At 41.1% G+C, this 24,113-nt stretch overlaps 1 long non-coding RNA gene across 1 annotated transcript; it reads left to right on the top strand.

Moving 5' to 3' along the window:
• Positions 1 to 16,206: 16,206 nt before the first annotated feature.
• LOC145407744 (uncharacterized) lies at positions 16,207 to 23,001 on the top strand. Its single transcript, XR_013898786.1, has 2 exons — positions 16,207 to 16,284; positions 22,279 to 23,001. It is a non-coding gene; the product is annotated as an uncharacterized LOC145407744 (long non-coding RNA).
• Positions 23,002 to 24,113: the final 1,112 nt, after the last annotated feature.

Raw genomic sequence — 24,113 nt, 5'->3', positions numbered from 1 at the left:
TCCATACCTGCAGCTTTCCCTGTTTTCATCTCCTTTACTGCCTTCTCTACTTCCTCCTTCGTGATCAAAGAATCATTCAACTCTCCCAACACATTTATTCCTTGCACCCTTCCATCTTCCACAATCTCAGCCACCCTTTCCACCTCGACATTTAACAATCTTTCAAAATACTCTGCCCATCTCTTCCTTACTGCATCCATCTCAGTTAACATCCTTCCATCCTCTGCTTTTACTCGTTCTTCCTTCCCAGACTCTCCCTTTCGCACCCTTTTCACCTCCTTCCAAAACATTTTCTTATTCTGTTGAAAATTCTCTGTCAGCCGCCTACCCCACCTCTCATCTGCTGCCACTTTAGCATCACGCACAGCCCTTCTCGCCCTATTCCTCTTTTCCTTATACCTCTCATATGACGAAAAAAAAATTACTAAAGTTTTATTTGTTATTATTATTATTATTATTATTATTATTATTATTATTATTATTTCCAAAATTGTACGTCGTCTTTCAAGTTAGGTCTAACCAGAGACAAAAATTTCAGCCAATATTTCATCTCCTCTGTTCCATACTTTTGTGTCTGTCTGTTACGTGTACACTTTCCATGACTGTCTGAACTTAACACACACACACACACACACACACACACACACACACACACACACACTTTCTCCTCATTCTCTTCGCTAATAACGCTCGCTCATCCTCTCTCTCTCTCTCTCTCTCTCTCTCTCTCTCTCTCTCTCTCTCTCTCTCTCTCTCTCTCCAAGTTAGCACTCTGAAACAACGATAATTTATGAAACGAATTGCACTGCATAATATATTCCTTTCACTATTTGTTTATTATCATTTTACTTCGTTCTTATAGCACCGTAAGTCCATTGTATAACCCATTCACTACGATGACCTGTTCGATTTTTTTGTCTTGATGATGATGATGATGATGATGATGGTGATGGTGATGATGGTGATGATGATCATTGTGATGGTGATGATGATGATGATGATGGTGATCATGATGGATTTCTTCTGCCTTCTCGTACTTTTCTTCTTCTTCTTTTTCTTCTTCTTCTCCTTCTTCTTCTTCTTCTTCTTCGTTCCTTCTTTTTCCTTCTCCTCCTCCTCTTCCTTCTTCCTCTTCTTCTTCCTTTTTCTTCTTCCTCCTTCTCCTTCTCCTCCTCCTCCTCTTCCTTCTTCTTCTTCTTCTTCTTTCTCCTCCTCCTCATTCTTCTTCTTCTTCATCTTGTTCTTCTTGTTCTTCTTGTTCTTCTTCTTCTTTTCTTCTTCTTCCTCCTCCTCTTCCTATCCTCCTAGCACCATCCTATTCTTTTTCTAGTTAATATTAAATTACTATTGCCCATTCCTGGCATGCAAAACATTACCCACGCTAGGATAACGCTGAGAATGGCGGGGCTGAGAATAGGAAGGGTGTGAGTAGGCAGGGTGGAGATTGCCTGGTTGAGAATGGGGAGGATGAGGATGAATTGGCTGAGAATTGCTAGGATGAACACTGCTAGGATGAGAATAGCTCGGCTGAACATTGCTAGGGTGAGAATAAGTCCGGTGATCACTGCTAGGGTGAGAATAGCTGCGAATATACCGTGCAACATGCCCCTCTGGCCTAGCTCCGGCTGCACATTCCCTGTTCAACTTGCAACCATTCCATTCATCTACCTCGTAGCACTTGAACCTGTGGCAAGGGGGTTCAATTGTGATGAAACCCAGAGCTAGGGACAGTGCTAGGAGGCGTGCTAGGAGAGAAAGTGGCTCCACAGTGCTGCTAGGACCCCGGGTGAGCTGAGACTGAGCTGAGAAAGGGAGGAGAGGTGTGAGCTTGGGGGAGAGGGAGGGATCGGGTGTTTGTGTGGGATTCCCGAAGAGAGAGGGACAGTGAGTAAGGTAATGGCTTCCTGTGTGTGTGTGTGTGTGTGTGTGTGTGTGTGTGTGAGAGAGAGAGAGAGAGAGAGAGAGAGAGAGAGAGAGAGAGAGAGAGAGAAAGAGAGAATAGTTTGTGTGTGTGTGTGTGTGTGTGTGTGTGTGTGTGTAGTACCTGGGTACTGGCTACTTGGAAAAACCGAGTAGATAGATGAATAGATAAACAGGAAAGTACATAAGAGCATAAACAAACAGGCGAGGTACTGCATATAGGTAGATATATAGACAGATAGATAGATAAATACATACATATATACATACATACATTGTTACATAGACTGATAGATGGATAGGGTTAATACATGAGGCAGTCATAGATAGATAGATAGATAAATACATATGTACATACATATAGACTGATAGATGGCTAGGGTTGATACAAGAGACAGATAGATAGATAGGTCGATAGAAAGATAGATAGATAGATAGAGAGAGAGAGAGAGAGATGAATACAAACATATATTGTAGATAAACAGATAGATGAACAGACAGATATGGATACAGGAAAACATACGTGTACTGTAGATGGTTAGATATAGACAGATAAATACATAGCCAACAAAAAATGAAAAAAATACAAACATACAGACCGACAGACGGACAGATAGATAGATATAGATAGGTATGTTGATAGATATACTGGACAAATAGATAATAATTAATTCATCCATTGACAGACTGACTGATGAGACGGATAGACAGATTGAAGAATACGTGGATAGAGGCAGGACATAGATAGACAGCGGGACAGACAGAGAGAGAAAGAAAAAGAAATAGAAATATAGCAAAACTTACAAAAATGAGAGAGAGAGAGAGAGAGAGAGAGAGAGAGAGAGAGAGAGAGAGAGAGAGAGAGAGAGGTAATACAGTAACAGACCCCACTGCGAGGATTATTCAGTACTACAGGAGTGGGGCAGGATCATGAAATTGACATTGATATAAGCGCCATACAGTTATTTCATTTCCATTTCCTACTCTGTCTAAACACTTATACACAGAAAGGAACGAACAATTCATGTATAATTTGATTTTACGTTTACGGGTAAACTCTATTAAGAAAAAAAGCAAGTTCTGTTTTGTGTTTGTTTGTTTATGCCTATTTGTTTATTTTCTTCATATGAGTCTGTCAAAGGGCCAATGAAAACTCAAGGGCTTCGATGTCATTATTTTCTTACATTTATAAAAGCAAAATTAACTCCTTGTCAAGAGTCACTGGTATCAGCATCTAAAGGCAATAGTTATTAAAGCACTTTTATTGACAGGACAAAGAAGGTCTCCTCGGTGCAACTGTAGGTAAAATCTGTCATGAAACTGAGAAATGCTTTGAAATTCTGCAAAAAAATAAATAAATAAAATAAAATAAAATAAAATAAAAAGTAGAAATTCTTAAAACATCAGCCAATGCCACTCGTTACTTCCACAGCTGTGTTACGCATCTCACACAGTGTTGCGATACAGAGAATACTTGATTGTCTAAACACCCATACGTTTGACACCGCCACTGAGGACAATCGTGTTGACAAATTACTAAAGCTGGTATCACAGTGCTACAGTGTTATTAGGGTACATCACATTAATAAAGCTGGTATCACAGTGCTACAGTGTTATTAGGGCACATCACATTAAAAAAGCTGGTATCACAGTGCTACAGTGTTATTAGGGCACATCACATTAATAAAGCTGGTATCACAGTGCTACAGTGTTATTAACGCACATCACATTAATAAAGCTGGTATCACAGTGCTACAGTGTTATTAGGGTACATCACATTAATAAAGCTGGTATCACAGTGCTACAGTGTTATTAGGGCACATCACATTAATAAAGCTGGTATCACAGTGCTACAGTGTTATTAGGGCACATCACATTAATAAAGCTGGTATCACAGTGCTACAGTGTTATTAGGGCACATCACATTAATAAAGCTGGTATCACAGTGCTACAGTGTTATTAGGGCACATCACATTAATAAAGCTGGTATCACAGTGCTACAGTGTTATTAAGGCACATCACATTAATAAAGCTGGCATCACAGTGCTACAGTGTTATTAGGGTACATCACATTAATAAAGCTGGCATCACAGTGCTACAGTGTTATTAGGGCACATCACATTAATAAAGCTGGTATCACAGTGCTACAGTGTTATTAGGGTACATCACATTAATAAAGCTGGTATCACAGTGCTACAGTGTTATTAGGGCACATCACATTAATAAAGCTGGTATCACAGTGCTACAGTGTTATTAGGGTACATCACATTAATAAAGCTGGTATCACAGTGCTACAGTGTTATTAGGGCACATCACATTAATAAAGCTGGTATCACAGTGCTACAGTGTTATTAGGGCACATCACATTAAGGACTTTATCACAGAGGAAGCTATTGGTACAAAAGTAATAGAGCAGCTGGCTAGAATTATTGTATTTGAAAATCATTAGGAAATAATTATGGATGTATGTTTATGTATAGAAAGATACGTTTAGATAATACTTCTAATAGCTAGTAGATAATGACACTTTTTTTTATTGTGTATAATGTGTTTATATTTTTTATGATGGCAAAATATACATTATTTTTCTATAATTTTGTGCTCCTTCCATCAACATCAATATCATCTGTGCTGTCATAAATGAACACATTAAATTAAAACATTCATTAAAAAAAGAAAGTATGATCAGTTTAGCAGCAATGGATAGAGCTGCCTTATTCATAGTCTTGGCTAAATGTATCCCATATAATGCGTAGAGGTAGGCAGAATGAATCATTATATATATATATATATATATATATATATATATATATATATATATATATATATATATATATATATATATATATGTTTGCATTCTTATACACATGTATACATAGAAGCAGGATTGTGACAGACAAAGCAGGCACTACCACGGTGGAGGTGACGAGTGTGGGTGTTTCAATATGGCGGCCGTAAATCACACGCCCACTGCGGAGACAACCCCTCCATGATACACGGCTGAGTGGATGGATCCCTTGCCATTGGTGCAGCTGAGTAGGTGGATCCCTTGCCATTAGTGCAGCTGAGTGGATGGATCCCTTGCCATCGGTGCAGCTGGGTGGATGGATCCCTTGCCATCAGTGCAGCTGAGTGGAAGGATCCCTTGCCATTGGTGCAGCTGAGTAGGTGGATCCCTTGCCATTAGTGCAGCTGGGTGGATGGATCCCTTGCCAATAGTGCAGCTGAGTGGATGGATCCCTTGCCATCGGTGCAGCTGAGTGGATGGATCCCTTGCCATCAGTGCAGCTGAGTGGAAGGATCCCATGCCATCGGTGCAGCTGAGTGGATGGATCCCTTGCCATCGGTGCAGCTGAGTGGATGGATCCCTTGCCATCGGTGCAGCTGAGTGGATGGATCCTTTGCCATCAGTGCAGCTGAGACGCCACCTGCAGGCACTCATAGTAAGGCGTGCCAGAGTTAAGACCGGCGAACTTGAGAGCGTTCCGAAACCCCGGTGAGAAGCGACCGGGGTGTTTGGTGGGAGGGGGAGGAGTGGAAAAAGGGGTAGGAAGGGTAGAAGGAGGAAGGGAGGGAGGAGGAGGAGAGGGAGGGGGGACAGGACTTGCTGCACTGCCTGTACATGCCATATCCCTGACATTCCCACCACGCCCATCGGGCACAAAGCACTGGAGTCTATCACAGGGCACAAGGGTAGTAACTGAACCACCGGACCGTGTAAAGAGACCTTCTTCACCGTCACTGAGGCCTTGAGGGTTGGCAGCGAAGACAATAACAGCCAAGAGCAACAGACAGACAAACAGTGTGAGCACCGCTATGGTGTAGTTATCCAAGAAGGTTTGGGTGTAAAGGAACAAGGGGGACGGAAACTCTGAATCCACAAGTCGGACCTGTACGTGGAAAGATGGTATTATATCCCTTTTGCTTGTAATACTGTATTTCTCAAAGTGCGCTCTTGTCTGTTTATTTGAGAATTCTCTCTCTCTCTCTCTCTTCCACACTGCCGCCAGAACTGCGTCTCATGTCCTTATATACCTGAGCCAACCCTTGACCTCTGACCCCAGCCTTATTTCTGACGGCCGCTGCTGGTGTCGGACAAAGTCGCTATGCACAGCCAAAGTTTTTAACCAAAGGGCATGAAATCTGACTCGGTTATAGATGTTCACCCCAGCAAGGTTTTGGGTTCACCCCAGCAAGGTTTTGGGAAGGATGAAACCACTGAGGGTCGCACCTCACGGGAGAGGGGGCAGGCTTCGTGGCTTCCAACGAAATTAAACATGGTCACAGCTTACAACCTATGTACATATTCTTTTTTACTGATAAGAAGAAGGAACCAAGGGCAAGGAGCCGGTAAATAATTCCTTCCAAGAAATAGGCCTATGTAATAATACAACAAGGAGCCAAATTCAAGTTTCGTCCATTTCAGTCTGGATATTGTTAGGTGTTTATCCAGGCCACATATTAGGCAGGTGAGACCCCTCATGACCTCCCCTATGGGTGGGGTCCAGCCCCCAGGGAGGAGTGTGAGTTTTTACATAAGAGCATGATATTCTCGAAAATGGTAAACCATTACTTGGACTACATTAAGGGGTAGTTCCCAATGGACGGGGGGGGGGGGAGAGGCCTGACCAAAGCCTTTATGCACGGTCATGGTCTTTAATTTAGGAACAAGAAATATTTTATACTGGTAGACGATCACCCCGAAAAGGTTTGAGGCAGAGTGAGATCTTGAAGACCATCCTCATGGAGACTAGTAAATAATTACATCTTTCCCTTTACTTCAGGGTTGAGTATGGCTCTCGAAGGCGTCACTGGGTTATTTTCTTCCCAGATTACTTCTTTCCCTCTATTGCAGGGTTGGATGCGGCTATCAAAGGTGTCACTGTTTTTTTTTTTTTTTTTTCTTCCCAGATTACTTCTTTCCCTCTACTGCAGGGTTGGATGCGGCTACAAAGGTGTCAGTTGTCTTGTTCCTCCATAGGGATGAAGCATGTGGAGGGGATACCAGACTACCAGACCACTCAGAAGACGACGAATATTTAAAAGGCTAAGGATATGGAAAAGAAGAAGAAGAAGAGGGGAGGAGGAGGAGAAGGAGGAAGGATGGGTCAATTTACACTTCCGTCAAAGCACGATTTCGGATCCAAACCTTTCTAAACTCGTCCTAGTCACGAACAAGCTGCCTCGGACGGGCTCAACACGCAACTCAGGCCATGTGGTCGGTAACGAACGCACATATATTCCTGCGGTGTGGTTGAGGGAGAAAGAAAAGGAAGAACGAAAAGAATGATGATGATGATCATGATGATGATGTTGATGATGATGATTCCAGCAGCAGCAGCAGCAACAACAACAACAACAACAATAACAACAACAATAAGAACGATAATAATAATTAAAAAAAATAATAATAATGATAATAATAATAAGAATAAGAATAAGAATAAGAATCCTAATAAAATATTATCAATAATAATACTATTATTAATATTAATAATAATGATAATAATCTATATTTCTATTGCCAGACGCCTTAATCCCGTAAGGGGTGGCCACAAACAAAACACCTCTATGTCGCCCTGTCCAACGCCATTTCACTGCCATGCTGCTGGCTAACACCCCCCTTTCTCATTTACCTCTCTGCTCCATCCCTCCATCTCATCTTCGGTCTATCCCTCTCTCTCAGCCCTTCCACCTCACTCATATACACTCTCCTCGTCAGTCTCTTGCCTTCATACGACCAAACTATCTCAGTGTGTTTCTCCTACTATCCACATCCACACCACAACGCTCCTCCACTTCCTCATTTGTCAGTCTCTCTCCATGTGACTCCACATGCTACTCTCAGATAACTCATTTCCACTGCTCTCACTTTTGTGTCCCTCCAACTAGGTCCAAGCTTCACTTCCATGCATAAGGGTTGGTATCACAATACTGTCATGCAGTAACTACTTCACTTCCATGCTCACTTCCGTTTCTTATCGCTGTTTCCAAAGAACCAGCAATCTTTATTTCTTGTTGTAGTTGTAGGTGGTGGCGCTTACCATCCACTCACTCGATGTAGTGCTGTTCTCGGGTGTCTGCCCTTTCCTCTCTTCCATCCTTCTTTCCTTCCGTCCTCTTCTGTCTTTCTTTCCTTCATTCTTTCCTTGTCCTTCTGCCTACGGGTGACTTTACACTCCCTCTTCGGTCTTTCTTTCCTTCATTCTTTTCTTTTCCTTCTGCCTGTGGGTGACTCTACACTGAGTGACAAGCCAAATGGTTTCCTGTACACCAGGAAACCATTTACTATGCTGGGTGGTAACCATATAACCAAATTTTGGTACCTGGTGGTTAAGTGGGTAATTATTGCACTCCAGTCGGATTGAGCCAGTGAAGGTTTATATCCAAGGGCTGGTTGGGGTTGATTGCTCATGTAATGCCACTCAGGGATGAGTGAGGCTGATCACTCTCATCTTAAATGTCGAGACCAACTGCCTTGCCCCGGGCTCCTACGCTCCTCGTGGGGCAATGTAGGATTGGATGATGAATGGATGGATGTACCTTTCAAGCACTTCAGCCTCTAAACTTCCATCATTTCTCATCACACTACCCAACTACTTAAATGCGCTCAGATTTTCCATTTCCTCCTCATCCAACCTCAATATACATTCACTGACTTCATTTCATTCGAAGACCATAAATTTACTCTCTCCTACTTATTCACCTTTAGATTCCATTTCTCACAGACTCCCCCAAACTCATTCACCAAGCCTTGCATCTCCCCTTCGTCTTCACTTAAAAATACAGTATCATCTGCAAACAACAGTACACGGAGTTTCCACATATTGCCCTTACTCATTAGACTGTCTCTCTTTTATAATCTCATCCAAGAACATATTGAACAACCATGGAGTCATGACACATTCCTGTTTCAATCCAACCTTCAAACAGAAAAATTCACTCAGTTCACTGTCCACACGTACTGCACCATTAGCACCCTCATAAATAGTCTTCTCGGCATTCAACAACTTTCCATTTACTCCATACATTCTTAATACTTTCCACAATCCTTGTCTATCCACCCTGTGATATGCTTTCTCCAAATCCATGAAGGCCGCATATAACTTCTTTTCCTTCTCTAGAAACTTTCCCACAGAAGACCTAAGAATGAATATCTGATCTACACAACATCTTCCCTTCCCAAAACCTTCCGATTCTTCAACTGATTCCTCTGTTATTTCCCTAACTCCGTCACTAAGTATCCTACCATATACTCTTCCTATTACACTAAGAAGATAAATGCCCCTATGATTACCACACACTTCATTTTCCCCTTTTCCCTTGCACAGGTGGATAATTAAACCTGACATCCAATCCTTTGGGACTTTACCTTCATCCCAGGCCAATCTGCACATCTTCCACGTCCATTCTATTACTATCTCTCCCCCATGCTTCAGTATTTCACAACACACTATATAAATTCCTGGGGTTTTCCCCATGTTGACTTTCTTCATTGCCTCCACAACTTCCATTCTACTGATTTGTTCCATTCTTCTCACATCCATCCTCCCAGCCATTCCCCAGCCACTTATGTTCACATTACTTTCATTATCTATGTTCAACAATTCCTTAAAGTGTTCTCTCCATCTGCTCCCTTTTTCTCCCTTTCCCACTAGTAATCTACTATTTTTATCTTTCACTCCCCGACAAACTTCTTTAACACCCTGTCCAATTCTCTTTACCTCTTTCCGGAACATTTTCTTACATTCCCTCCACTTTACACTCAATTTCCTTCCAAACTCCTCATCCAGTCTCTTTTACTTTCTCTTACTAATATTTCACCTTTCTCTTCCTCTCTACATATGTCTCTCTTCTGTCCGTCAACTTCTTCCATACTCCTGTTTTTCATCCACTTACTATATGCTTTCTTCTCATGTGCCACAGCCTGTCTCACCTCTTCATTCCACCACACTGTTCCTTGCACCCCCTTTCGTCTTCCTTTCACCCCACACACCACCTCACATGCTGCACAGATTTCCTTTGTGAATATCTTGCACACATCTTCCACGTCCCCCATCTGCTCCAAATCATATTATCCCAATCGCTCCTCCACTTCTTTCTTATATTCTACCTTTTTTCCATCCTCTTGTAATCTTTCTACCCTCCTTATAAGAACTATTTCCTCCTGTCCTTCCCTTCTCCTATTCCTCATCATTTCAACCTTGACTTTCACCACCACCATGTGGTGGTCAGAAAATCCACTCCCCCAAGCTCCGAAGCAGGAGAAAACGGCCTCGGTTGAAAACGGCCCTCACCAGAACGGACCCACTCAAAACAAGACGGCCCCACCCTATGACCAAAACGGTCCCACCCTATGATCAATGCGGCCCTACTCTATGACGTAAATTTACACTGGCATACTGTACAATATTGTGTGCAATAATCCAATTTGATCTCACAGATATGATCTGCTGTTTTTTTAGTCATAATATTATTGCCAACAGATTAGGTTAGGTTAGGTTAGGTTAGCTTAGGTTTTGGTTTAAGTGGCAACACTGCAGTATGCACAAAATACGAATACAAGGAGAGGTCATAGGGTGGGGCCGTTTTGGTCATAGGGTGGGGCCGTTTTGGTGAAGTCCGTTTTCAACTGGGGCCGTTTTCTCTTGAAACCCCAAGCTCTATGTGCTTTTACATCCATTACATACTGTCTCATTCTCTCATCCACACATTCATAATCAATCTCTTCCCAATGTTGATTCAGTTCACCCCTCACTCTTCTCGTCACTTTTGTGCCTGGAGAGGGTATTGGCTATCACCAACCCCCTCCAGGAACAAATGTCCACTAGGGCACTGCCATTCTCATTCACTTCTGCATGCACACCCCAATCACCAACTAACCCATCCACATTAGCATTTCCTACTTTTTCATTGATATCTTCAATAAAAAGCACTCTCTTATTCCTTTCAAACTTGTCCATGCATGCTTCAACGTTTGTCCAGAGCTCATCTTTCACTTGTTCTCATTTTTTCACTCATCGTCACCTCGAAATCGAAAACAATCAATAATTCCACTGTATAGGCTACACACACACACACACACACACACACACACACACACACACACACACACACACAAATGTACCCTTCACATCACAAACCCACACACTACCTTCCAGTGGCCGCTTGAAGACTCGGAGTACCCCTCCAGTAGCGATTTATTCTGGATAATACACACCCATATCCTCTTTTTTATCTACTAGATGCAAACCATTTTAGATATAAAACGATATATACAGTAGAAGAAAAACAGTGGTGAAATATGCAAAATAAATAGCCTAGGAAGAGGTGTTAACGAGCCACCTGTGTTACTTGGAATCACCTGGCCAATAAGGTAATGAAACAAATTGAATATCGAAAAAAGTTTAATTTGAAATACATAATTTTCTTTTGTACAAATATTTCTAATAACTTGCTACTCACATTCTTATATTTTTGGTGAGTGATGTATTAATATTTTTATTATTAAGAAAGACAATACTAATGGACTTCATGCTTATCTTTATCTATCTGCCTATACATATATCTCTTTATCTATCCGTCTGTTTACCTTTCTGTTTATTTGTCTGTCTTTTATCTATCTGTGTCTGTTTATCTGTATCTGTCTATCTGTCTATCTATTCATCTATCTGTACGTCGATGTATCTACCTTGTATCTTTTTCATCCAATATACCTTTATCTATCTGTCAAATTATCTATCTATCTATTTATCTGTCAGTATATCTGTCTCTCTATCTATCCAAATGTTCATCCATCCATCTTCATATCTATCAATCCATCTATCTATCTACGAATATACTCTCAATTTTGTTTTTGTTTTTCAGTCAACCTCTATTCTATTTTTTTTTTTTTCAATACAAGGAAGAAGGAACCAAAGGCCAGGAGCCGGCAAACCATTCCTTCCAAGAAAAGAAACAAAAACAACACAAAAGAGAAATTCAAGATCTATGTATTCATCCATCCATTTTTGTATTTATCTGTCTATCCATCTATCTATATTTATCTATCCATCTATCTGTGTATCTGTCTATCCATCTATCTATATTTATCTATGTATCTAAGTATCTATCTATCCTCCATCCATTTTTGTATTTATTTATCCATCTATCTATAATTATCTATAAATCTGTCTGTGTATCTATCTATCTGTCCATCCATCCACATTTATTTCTACAAGTTAAGTGCTTGTCTCTGAATTCCACCAACACTTACTCTCCTCACAATTGACACACTTCATTATCGTCTATTTTGCAGTGTTACGACTTTCTTCATTCAATTCGTACTGCAAAATGGTGGTGGTGGTGGTAGTAGTAGTAACAGTAGTAGTAGTAGCAGTAGTAGTAGTAGTAGTAGTAGTAGTGGTGGTGGTGGTGGTGGCGGTGGTTGTGGTAGTAGTAGTAGTAGCAGTAGGAGTAGTAGCAGTAGTAGTAGTAGTAGTAGTAGTAGTAGTAGTAGTTTCACGTTCGGAACAGCTCTAGGTCTTGTGTTCCCACTGACCCATTTTTGTTCCAGCTGCAGCCATTTCGTTCCGTCTGGGGCCTAGGAGTGTCAATACTGTGGTCCTGAACCATCTCATGGCTGGGGCAGGTCTAGTTCCGGTGGCTGGGGGAAGATGGAGGTGCCGTCTGTAGGGTCAGGCTGGCTGGCGGGTCCAACACAGAATTGGTCCCTGTGGAAGATGTACTGTAGTTGTGATGATAATGATGATGATGAGGAGGATGGTGGTGGTGATAATGATAATGGCTGTGATGATAATGATAATGGTTTTGATGATAATGATGATGATGATGATGATGGTGGTGACGATGATGATGATGATGGTGACGATGATGATGAGAAGGAAGAGGTTAAAAAAAAAGAATGATGATGATTGCTCTCTACCTCCACTATGATCATCTATCAAATCTTTTCACTTTGACTTGGAGAGAGAGCCACAAGGGGGAAGAGGCGGGCATGTAACGGGAGAAGGACATGGAGTTTATTTTTACTCCCATCCCTCCCTCTCTCTCACCTGGCAACACACACACACACACACACACACACACACACACACACACACACACACACACACACACACACACACACACACACACACACACACACACACACACACTGAAACACACACACACACACACACACACACACACACACACACACACACACACACACACACACACACACACACACACACACACACTCACACACACACACACACACACACACACTCACACACACACACACACACACACACACACATACACACACTCACACACACACACACACACACACACACACACACACACGCACACGCGCGCGCGTGCATGCGTTCTTAACACCCCTCATAACTATACACAAAAACACACTATCACATTAATTCACACACACACACACACACACACACACACACACACACACACACACACACACACACACACACACACACACACACAAGTTCATAACACTCCTCAAATCTTCACACACACACACACACACACACACACACACACACACAGAGTTTAATATATCACCCTCCACTCGGCAAAAGCGATCATGCAGTACTAAATTATAACTTCAGGATAGCATATGACATAGTAAACAGCAATGAGAGTTACAAAAAGAGCCTAACCTATAAAAAACGAAATTATCAAGACCTAAAGAAGTATTTCTTAGAAGTTGATTGGGAAAATGAGCTTAGAGGACAAGATTTAAATGCTGTATATAAAAAATTCTGTGAATTTTATGAAATAAGAGTCCAGAAGTACATCCCACAGCACAAAGAAGCAGATACGAAAATACAGAAATGGTTCAATACGGCATGTAAAAAATCAAAACAAAGAAGAGATTTGTTGTGGAATAGATACAGAAGACACAATAGTGAAAGGGCATATAATAATTACAAACAGGCAAGAAACGATTATACAAGAATAAGGAGGGAAGCCCAAAAACAGTTTGAGGAGGATATAATAAATCAAAGTAGCAATCAACCAAAGCTGTTTTAAAGCTATATCAGAAGCAAAACCAAAGTAAAAGATATAATACAATCATTTACGGACGAGGGAATCACTTATACACAAGAGAAAGATATTTGTGAAGCACTAAAAAAGGATTTCCAATTAGTTTTTACAGATGAAAAAAATTTTGAGAGGGACTATGTGGAACATGCATGTCCACACATACTACCAGATATACAAATAGCAGAAAAAGTAATACAGGAGGAGTTAAGTAGATTAGACAGAGGAAAAGCAAGTGGTCATGATGAAATTTCATGTTGGGTATTACGAGAATGTGCAAAGGAGTTAAGTAAACCATTATTTTTAATTTTCAAGAAATCCTTGAGTCAAGGTAAACTACCTGATACTTGGAAAAAAGCAAATATTGTCCCCTTATTCAAGAAAGGAAATAGATAAAATCCACCCAACTACCGACCAGTATCACTGACCAGTGTTGTAAGCAAGGTATTAGAAAAGCTTATAAGAAAAGCTTGGGTAAATCATCTAGAAGAACACAGTATGATAACAGAAAGACAGTTTGGTTTCAGAAAAGGAAAATCATGTGTTACTAATCTGTTGAGCTACTATGACAGAGTAACAAACACAATACAGGAAAGGGAAGGATGGGTGGACAGAATCTATTTAGATTTCAAGAAAGCTTTTGACACAGTACCACACCAAAGACTTTTATGGAAACTGTACCATCAAGGAGGAATTCGAGGCAAACTGTTTTGTTGGATGCAAGACTTTCTCATAAAAAGAGAAATGAGAACAGTACTAAGAGGAAACTACTCATCATGGAAAGAAGTGACTAGTGGAGTACCGCAGGGTTCAGTGCTGGCATCAATCATGTTTATAGTGTACTGTATATAAATGATATAAACAGTAACACTGGAAATGAGAGCTATCTGAATATGTTTGCGGATGATGCAAAAATACAAAGGAGAATTACTAACACAGACTCTGGTAAAAAGCTACAAGAAGAATTAAATAAACTTCATGAATGGAGTAGTACACGGCAAATGGAATTCAATGTGGACAAGTGTCATGTAATCAAGTTTGGTAAAAGTGGAAAAAGACCTGATTGGGATTATAAGTTAGGAACTAAAACCCTATACACATCAGATAAAGAGAAAGACCTAGGTGTGATTATCAATAACAGACTATCTCCGGCTGACCACATCAGCGAGAAGGTACGGAATATGTATACACTGCTCTGCAAATATGAGAATAGCATTCACATACATAAATGAAGACATGCTAAGAAGGATAATAACATCATTCATTAGACCAACCCTGGAATATGCATCAGTAGTCTGGAGTCCTCATCTCAACAAGCACATGGACAAGATTGAAAAAGTTCAAAGGGCCGCTACAAGATGGATACCAAGCTTAAGGGACCTAAGCTACGAAGAAAGACTAAATAAACTGAATCTACCAACACTACAGGAGAGAAGGAAAAGAGGTGACATGATAATGCTATATAAGTGCATATCAGGGAAGGAGAAAATAGACATAAATGATTACTTAACATATGGAGAAGCATCAGCAAGAGGACACTGCAAAAAACTGCATAAGAAGAGAGGTGATAAAGACGTAAGGAAATTCAGTTTCCCAAACAGAGCAACTGATCAATGGAATGCACCACCGAATGAAATAGTGTGTGCCAAAACAATTCACAAATTTAAGGATATGCACGATAAATATGGTTTAAGACACGGGACAGTACGAGCTTGACTCATTCCTGTAAAGATACAATTAGGTAAGAACAATTAGGTAAGAACACACACACACACACACACACACACACACACACACACACGCACACACACACACACACACGCATCTCATACGTTAATAGGGTCCAAGTGGGGCACAAACTGCTGCATCTTCATAACATACACGTTTCAATATAAGGGGGTATTATTTTTCGGTGTGTATAAAGAGAGGTGTCATCACCCCCGCTGAGCTCTGTAGTAACACATTTTGAAAATGACTTTTTTCCTAAGGATTTGTCAAGGTTTATTGGTGGACTAAACACTTCGAGAAAATAAAGATGAGGAATTTTTGTTTTATTCCTGATTCTTTTATTAACACCTAATAAATAACAAGTATAATTCTCTATATAGCAGTATATGACAGTCCGATCTGTGTCCTGATTGGCTAGTTTTCATGACGTTACTTGCTTCGTCCCTTATCACACTTGTGGATGTGGACTGGGTGGCGGGATTGGGAGCTCAGTGTGCAGCCTGACACAGAGGTGGATGAACGCCATGGCGCCTTTCGCTCTGCTCTGCATTTTACTGGCTGTTCTACCTGCTTTGAGTTCAGGTACGGTTATTTGTGATTTTTTTTTTTTTTTTTAGACAATGTTCAGTGCCTTTTGAAATATCGTTATAGCTCTTCACTAACGATTTATTCTGTCCACACAGATATCCTCTCGTGTCTTATGGATGCAAAGTACCGTATGTCGATATGGAATTTAAAACTGAGATTTCCCTGCACATTTTCCTCAGCAGTTTATTCTGATCATTGCACATGGATATACTCTTGCATTAGTGGAATCTGTTTTAAATACGCTCAGTAGTGCAGAGAAATAATAATAATAATAATAATAATAATAATAATAATAATAATACATCGCTAATCAAAAGCTGCTACGAAGCCTACTGTGCCACTAAGAAAAATAATATACGTTATGTATGATGTTGCTTGTTCTCTCTCTCTCTCTCTCTCTCTCTCTCTCTCACACACATTAATTTCCTTTTTCAGTCAGTCATATTTCTTCTTGTAATTGATTGTTTCACCGTATTTTTTCACTTTACTGTTATTATTAGTATTAGTATTAGTATCAGTATTATCATTACTACTACTACTATTATCATTATTATTATTATTATCACTATCAGTATTATTATCTTCGCCATTATTCCATATGATAGGGATATAGTAATCATCCCTGTCCGTCCGTCTTTCCGTCCGGGCCTGTATCTCGTAAACTACCTGGTGGATTGGCTTCCTATCACACAGAAAGATAGAGTATGTGTCGTAGTTGATGCCCGTATAGGTAAAACTGCCATATTGTCTGTACTTCACGAGCTATGACCATATAAGGAAAAATCTGTCTTGTTACATCCGCCAAGGAGGTTATGTTTTACCCCGCGTTGGTTGGTTGGTTTGTCTGTCTGTTAGCAGGATTAGTCGAAAAGTTATGAGTGGATTTTGACTAAATCTTGTGGGAGGGTGGGCCATGGGCCAAGGAAGAATGATAAAATTTTGTGGTGGATCCGCATCCGGAGTATCCCGCATTGTATCTCCAAACGTTCGCAATGGATTTCACTGAAATTTAATGCAACGATGGGCCATTGACCGTAAACGAGCTGATTAAATATGGAGGAGGATCCGGACCCTATATCCACTAGTACTAATCCGAATCCTTTTTAAGGGCAATGGTATTGGCGGAGGTATGCATTCTGTGAGCGCTTTCTAGTGTTATATTTTGGAAACTTCTTGCTGGATTCTCTTCATATTTTACAGAAAAATAGAGTATAAGCCCTGGTTTATGTCCTTATTCATGAATTTGCCACATTGTATTTTACGAGCTATATCCATACAAGGAAACTAATCTGTAAATAGCTGTGTCTTGGAAACTACTTGCTGGATCATCTTAACGTCTTAAAGAACAAGAAGCTGTGCCAAGGCACAGCAAACCCGTCCCCGGCAGTCATTTTAGTGCTGACGTGTAAATACAACAGGATATCAAGCCAAAGATATCGGGAGTAAATTGGATGAAGATTGACGATTTTTGGCCTATTTGAAATTTTAGGTCCGACCCACCTGACATTGACCCTCCTACCGCTAAGTGGTGGGTGACCCCCTGATGTAATGAAGCATGTTATAGGGTGCAAATTTGAAAGATGCACTTTTAGGTTTTTGGTTTCATGTCGATGTGACGAATTTTTAAATTTTTGGGGGGGCCTACAGCCTGGGTCTTGGCCCGATTTGGCCCAAAATTTTATCAGGTGTTGAGAAGGCCGTAGAACATTATCCCTGTAATTTTAGTAAAAATCGTACGACTACTTTTAACGTAATATTGTTAACAGACAGACAAACAAACAAACATACAAACCAAGTGAAAACAATAGCCTACCAGTCTCCTAGCCTTTCCAAGGCCGGAACGGGTAAAGATACTGTACGGGTAAAGGTAGTCCCCCTGTGGCGGGGGGGACAAAATGTGGCCGCACTAAGGGGTGGTACTACTACTCTGCGGCCAGGTTGCATTAGGAAGAACACTGCCACCGTATACCCTGCGTGTCGTAAAAGGCGACTAAAAGGGGCGGGGTGAGGGGACTAGGGACCCCCTCCTCTGTTTTTTAGTTCCTAAAAAGAGACAGGCCAGAGAAAGGGATGGGGGATTGAGTTATCCCCGTACCCTAAAGATTGGGTCTATGAATGTGCGTGGATGTAGTACGATTGAGGCTAAAAGGGAGGAGATTGGGAGAATGTTAGTGAGAAGAAAGTTGGATGTGTTAGCTTTGAGTGAAACGAAGATGAAAGGGAAGGGTGAGTCTATGTTTGGAAGCGTGAATTGAAGATTGTCAGGTGTTGATAGAGGAAGGGCAAGCGAAGGTGTGGCCTTGTTAGTGAGTCCAGAAGTACAGCAGTGTATGATTGTATGGAAGGAAGTGTCATCGAGACTGATGTGGGTGAAAGGGAAATTTGAACGTGAGTTGTGGGTGTTTGTGAGTGCATATGGGCCTGGTAGTGAAAAGGATGAAGAAGAGAAGGAGTCCTTCTGGAATGATGTTGATGAGTGTCTGCAGAGTTTTGGAGCAAATGTGAATGTGGTAATGATGGGAGATCTGAATGCTAGAGTGGGAAATATAGCAGTTGAAGGTGTAGTTGGTATGCATGGTGTGCCTGGAAGAAATGAAAATGGGGAACGAATGATAGGGATGTGTGTTGAGCAAGAGATGGTGATTGGAAATACGCTGTTTAAGAATAAAGATATTTACAAGTATACATGGGTGAGACAGGAGGGTGGAATGGTTGTGGATAAAGCATTGATGGACTATGTGGTTGTGTCTAGGAATGTAATAGGAAGTTTGTTGGATGTGAGAGTTCTGAGAGGGGAGGGTGGAGGTATGTCTGACCACTACCTGGTGGAGGGAAAGTTAAGAGTAGGTAAGAGATGGGTGAGAGCTAGGAGGGTTAAGTGTGGCAGGGAGGTTTTGAAAGTGAGTGAGTTGGATAAAAGAGAGAAAATGATAGTGTATCAGGAGAAATTGAAAGATGAGTGGAATGCAGTGAAAGATCAGGAAAATGGCAGTGTGGAGGAGGAAAGGCAGTTGCTTAAGTGTGCTGTGGTGGGGCATGCGGAAGAGGTGTGTGGTGTGAGACGTGTGGGTGGTGGTGTAAGAAAAGGAAGTGAATGGTGGTGCGAGGAAGTAAGTGTGGCTGTGGCTGAGAAGAGACGTGCATATGAAGTGTGGTTGCAGAGGAAGGATGAGGTGTCATATGAGAGGTATAAGGAAAATAGGAATAGGGCGAGAAGGGATGTGCGTGATGCTAAAGTGGCAGCAGATGAAAGGTGGGGTAGGCATCTGACAGAGAATTTTCAACAGAATGAGAAAATGTTCTGGAAGGAGGTGAAAAGGATGCGAAAGGGAGAGTCTGGAAAGGAAGAGCGAGTAAAAGCAGAGGATGGAAGGATGTTAACTGAGATAGATGCAGTAAGGAAGAGATGGGCAGAGTATTTTGAAAGATTGTTAAATGTAGAGGAGGAAAGGGCGGCTGAGATTATGGCGGATAGAAGAGTGCAATGAATAAATGTGTTGGGAGAGTTGAATGATTCTTTGATCATGAAGGAGGAAGTGGAGAAGACAGTAAAGGAGATGAAAACAGGGAAAGCTGCAGGTATGGATCGGTGTGCTGTGGAATGCCTGAAGGGTGGTTGAGTGACTATTGTTGACTGGTTAGTAAGATTGTTGAATGTGTGCTTTGTGAAAGGTATGGTGCCAATTGACTGGGCAAATGCTTGTGTGGTCCCGTTGTATAAAGGTAAGGGTGATAAGTATGAATGTACTAGCTTTAGGGGTATAAGTCTGTTGAGTGTTGTAGGTAAGGTGTATGGTAGAGTATTAATTATGAGAGTTAGAGAGGGTACAAAGGGAATGATTGGTGATGAGCAGAGTGGTTTTAGGAGAAGGAGGGGATCCATGGATCAGGTGTTCGCTGTGAAAGAATTGTGTGAAAAGTATTTAGCAAAAAACAAGGATGTGTTTTGGGTATTCATGGAAAGAAAGTGTATGACAGAATTGATTGGGAGGCTTTGTGGACTGTTTTAAGATTGTTTGGACTTGATGGTAGGTTACTAAAAGAGGTGACAAGTTTTTTATGTAAATAGTAGAGAGTGTGTAAGAGTGGGAAATGCTGTGAGTGATTGGTTTCCCATGAGAGTGGGGCTGCGACAGGGATGTGTGATGTCACCTTGGTTGTTTAATATTTATATGGATGGTGTTGTAATGGAGGTGAATGCAACAGTGTTAGGTGGAGGTCTGAGTCTGGTGAATGTTGATGGTGGAGAGTGGAATCTGAAGCAGCTGCTGTTTGCAGATGATACTGCACTGGTGTCTGATTCAGAGGAGAGATTGAGACAGTTGGAAGAGGAATTTGGAAGGGTGTGTGAATGGAGGAAATTGAAAGTAAATGAGAATAAGAGTAAAGTGATGACGTGTACGAGGTTGGCAGATGGTAGGGGGATGAATATAGTTTTGAATGGTGAGTTGCTCGAGGAGGTAGAGTGTTTTAAATATTTAGGGTCACATGTTGCTGTAGATGGAAGAATAGATGCAGAAGTGAAGTTTAGAATGAATGAAGTAGGTAAGGTGCTGGGAGGAATGAAAAAAGTGTTTAGATGTCGTTCGCCTAGAATGGATGTTAAGAGAAGGCTGTATGAGGGTGTTGAGGTACCGACTGCATGATATGGGGCTGGAACATGGAATATGGGTGTAGCAGAGAGGAAAAGTTTGAATGTAATGGTGGTGAGGTGTCTGAGGAGTATGTGTGGAGTGACGCGTAAGGATCGAGTGCGAAGGAGAACTGGAGTTGTTCGGGAGATGGCTGGTAGAGTTGAGCAGAGGATGTTGCGATGGTTTGGGCATATGGAGAGAATGGAAAATGAGCGATTGGTGAAAAGGATAACTAGATCTGATGTGGGAGGTGTAAGGCTGAGAGGGAGACCACGAATAGGATGGATGGACAGTGTGAAGAGAGCGCTGGATGCGAGAGGGATGTCTGTTAAGCAAGGAAGAGTGGCTGTGCATGATAGAAATAAATGGAGAAAAATTGTGAATGAATAAATGATGACGCAGCCCTGAGGGGATATTCTCCCGCATTTGGTCTGATCATCTAGTCAGGTCAGGTGCGGGTAAGGGGATGGGTCTATTATGATGTGGCATGGGTAAACCAGCTCTGCGGTCGGGCCCAGCTGCGGATATTACTGATTGCACTGCGCAGTTGACCCTTGTGCGGTGTGACGCGGTGAGGATCCGTCCCTTCTCCCCTTTGGGGCTAAGTTGTGAATGAATGTGTTTGAATGGATGAGTAAATTGGGAATGTGTCGGCCTGTCTCGGCTACCTCCCTTTCCTTGGGGGAAGCAGCCTAGGTATATATATATATATATATATATATATATATATATATATATATATATATATATATAGATAGATAGATAGATATAGATATATAGATATGAAACTCGCATAACTATTAGTACATACCTATATATTCTTTACCGCATGATGGGGATACTTCTTTCGTAAACGGTTGTTTTTATTGTTATCATCATTATTATCATTTTTACTACTACTACCATTATCATTATTATTATCACTGACTTCTGTTGTTATTACTATTATTACTACAGTATTATCATTATTAATATCATTGTTACTATCACTACAACTATTACCGTATGACTACTACTATTATAATTAGCACTACTACTGTTATTATCACTATTATTATTATTATCACTACTACTATCATTATCACTACCATTACTATTATCACTACTGCTATTATCATCAGTACTACTATTATTATTATCACTAGTACTTTTATCATTATCACTACAAGTATCATTATCACTGCAGTTATTATTATCACTACTGATATTATTATTACGATTACCACTATTATTATTATCACTACTACGATTATCATCACTATAATTATCATTATCACTACTGTTGTTATTATCACCATCAGTACTTCTGTTATCATCACTACTACTATTATTTGTACTTCCTAACCGACAACAGGTGAGAGCAAGCCCTGGTGTGAGGATCCCTGCTGCAGGGTAATAAGCGGCGAGTGTTACTGCTACGTAGTCAAGCCCTGCAGGAGGATGTTCTCCGAGGAGCCCACCACGACCACAACGACAACGAAGACGACCAGTACGACTCGAGGTGACCCCAGCATCGGCAGTGTGAGTAGTGGTAAAGGTCATCGTGAAGCCCCCAGTGGTCGTCGCGCAGTATGGCAGTCGTAAGCAAGAACTCGGCAACAAGAACGACAAGAACACCAACAAAAACAACAATAGCAGAACAACAAGAATGAAAAATAAACAAGAACAAGAACACCAATACCACCACAACTACAAAAACAACATAAAAACACAGGAAACAAAAAACAGCAAAAACAATAATAAGGAAACATCAACAACAAAAACAATGACAAATACAGTCCTTTCACCTTAGCTTGGCCCAGATTTTCGTCCTTTTGCAGCTTATTTCATGTAGCTCAGTGGCAGAATAAGACAATGCTACGGCTCTACATCTTTCCCATTGCATTTTCTTCTTAACTAATAATTTGAATGCGTTAATGAGGGCTATATCTCCCCCCTTCCGTCGTTCCAAAATTCCCTCCTGTGCTTAATAAAATCGCTTGGATGTGATATGGATTACATGAAAAGGTAAAAAAAAAAAAAAAAAGATAATGCTTCTCTCTCTCTCTCTCTCTCTCTCTCTCTCTCTCTTTCTCTCTCTCTCTCTCTCTCTCTCTCTCTCTCTCTCTCTCTCTCTCTCTCTCTCTCTCTCTCTCTCTCTCTCTCTCTCTCTCTCTCTCTCTCTCTCGCCATATACAGTATATTGTTCATAGAGTGAAATACCATGTCTCATTATCCTGTGTGGTGTGTTGTGGTTCAGGTATTATTGATTGGTGTGGTATTATCCTGTGTGGTGGTGTGGTGTGATTGCTACTGACTAGGGTGGTATTATCCTGTGTGATGGTGTTGTGTGGGTTAATGCTATTGACTTGTGTAGTATTACCCTGTCTGATGGTGTGGTGTGACTATTATAGATTGGTATGATATTGTCCTGAGTGGTGGTGTCGTGTGGGTATTATCCTGTGTGGTGTTGTATGGTGTGGTGTGGCTATTATTGACTGGTGTGGTATTATCCTGTGTGGTGGCGTGGTGTGTTGTGGGTATTATCGAGTGGTGTGGTATTGTCCTGTGTGGTGGTGTGGTCTGGTTTAGGTATTGCTGATTGGCAGTCCTATTATAGATAGAGAAATCTAGACAGCAACAGCCCCCTTGCTCCTTCAAGCTGTCTGGTAGAGAGTTTAATAGGCTGGAGGCCTTAGAAAGAAGGAAAGACTGACTGAGGGCGATAATTCCTCATCTGACATACGGTTAAGATGATGATGGTGATGATGACGATGGAGATTATGATAATGGGGAGGACTAAGAGGAGAATGATGAAGTTGGTAGTGGTGGCTGTGGTGGTGATGATTGTGGATAATGAGATGAGCAGGAGAAGAAAACGGTATTTGTGGATATGCCGTAAAACGTTTTCCTTGGCAATTTAATATACACTTTTTTATTAAAGAGACAATGAATGGAGGAAGAAAAAAAAAGGAAAAAAAAAAAAAAAGGTGCGTGTGCCTAAAGTCATCCTCCATTCATAAAACGTTTATAACAACTGGATATAAATAAAAATGGATTAAATGTTTGTGGCAAGCAATTCCCAGGAAGTGAATTTCAGAGAGTAGTAGTTCTGGGGATAAATGAATTTTGATCAGCAGACTTTCTGCATCGCGTGGGAGAGAGTTTACTAAGTTCACGGGCACTCCCACCTGCCTGAGTATTTCGGGG

This window comes from Coenobita brevimanus, chromosome 74, assembly GCF_032717465.1.
Source record: "Coenobita brevimanus isolate Jiangsu-jjx chromosome 74, ASM3271746v2, whole genome shotgun sequence".
In the NCBI taxonomy this organism is placed as follows: Eukaryota; Metazoa; Arthropoda; class Malacostraca; order Decapoda; family Coenobitidae; genus Coenobita; species Coenobita brevimanus.
This window is presented reverse-complemented; position numbering and strand designations above follow the sequence as displayed.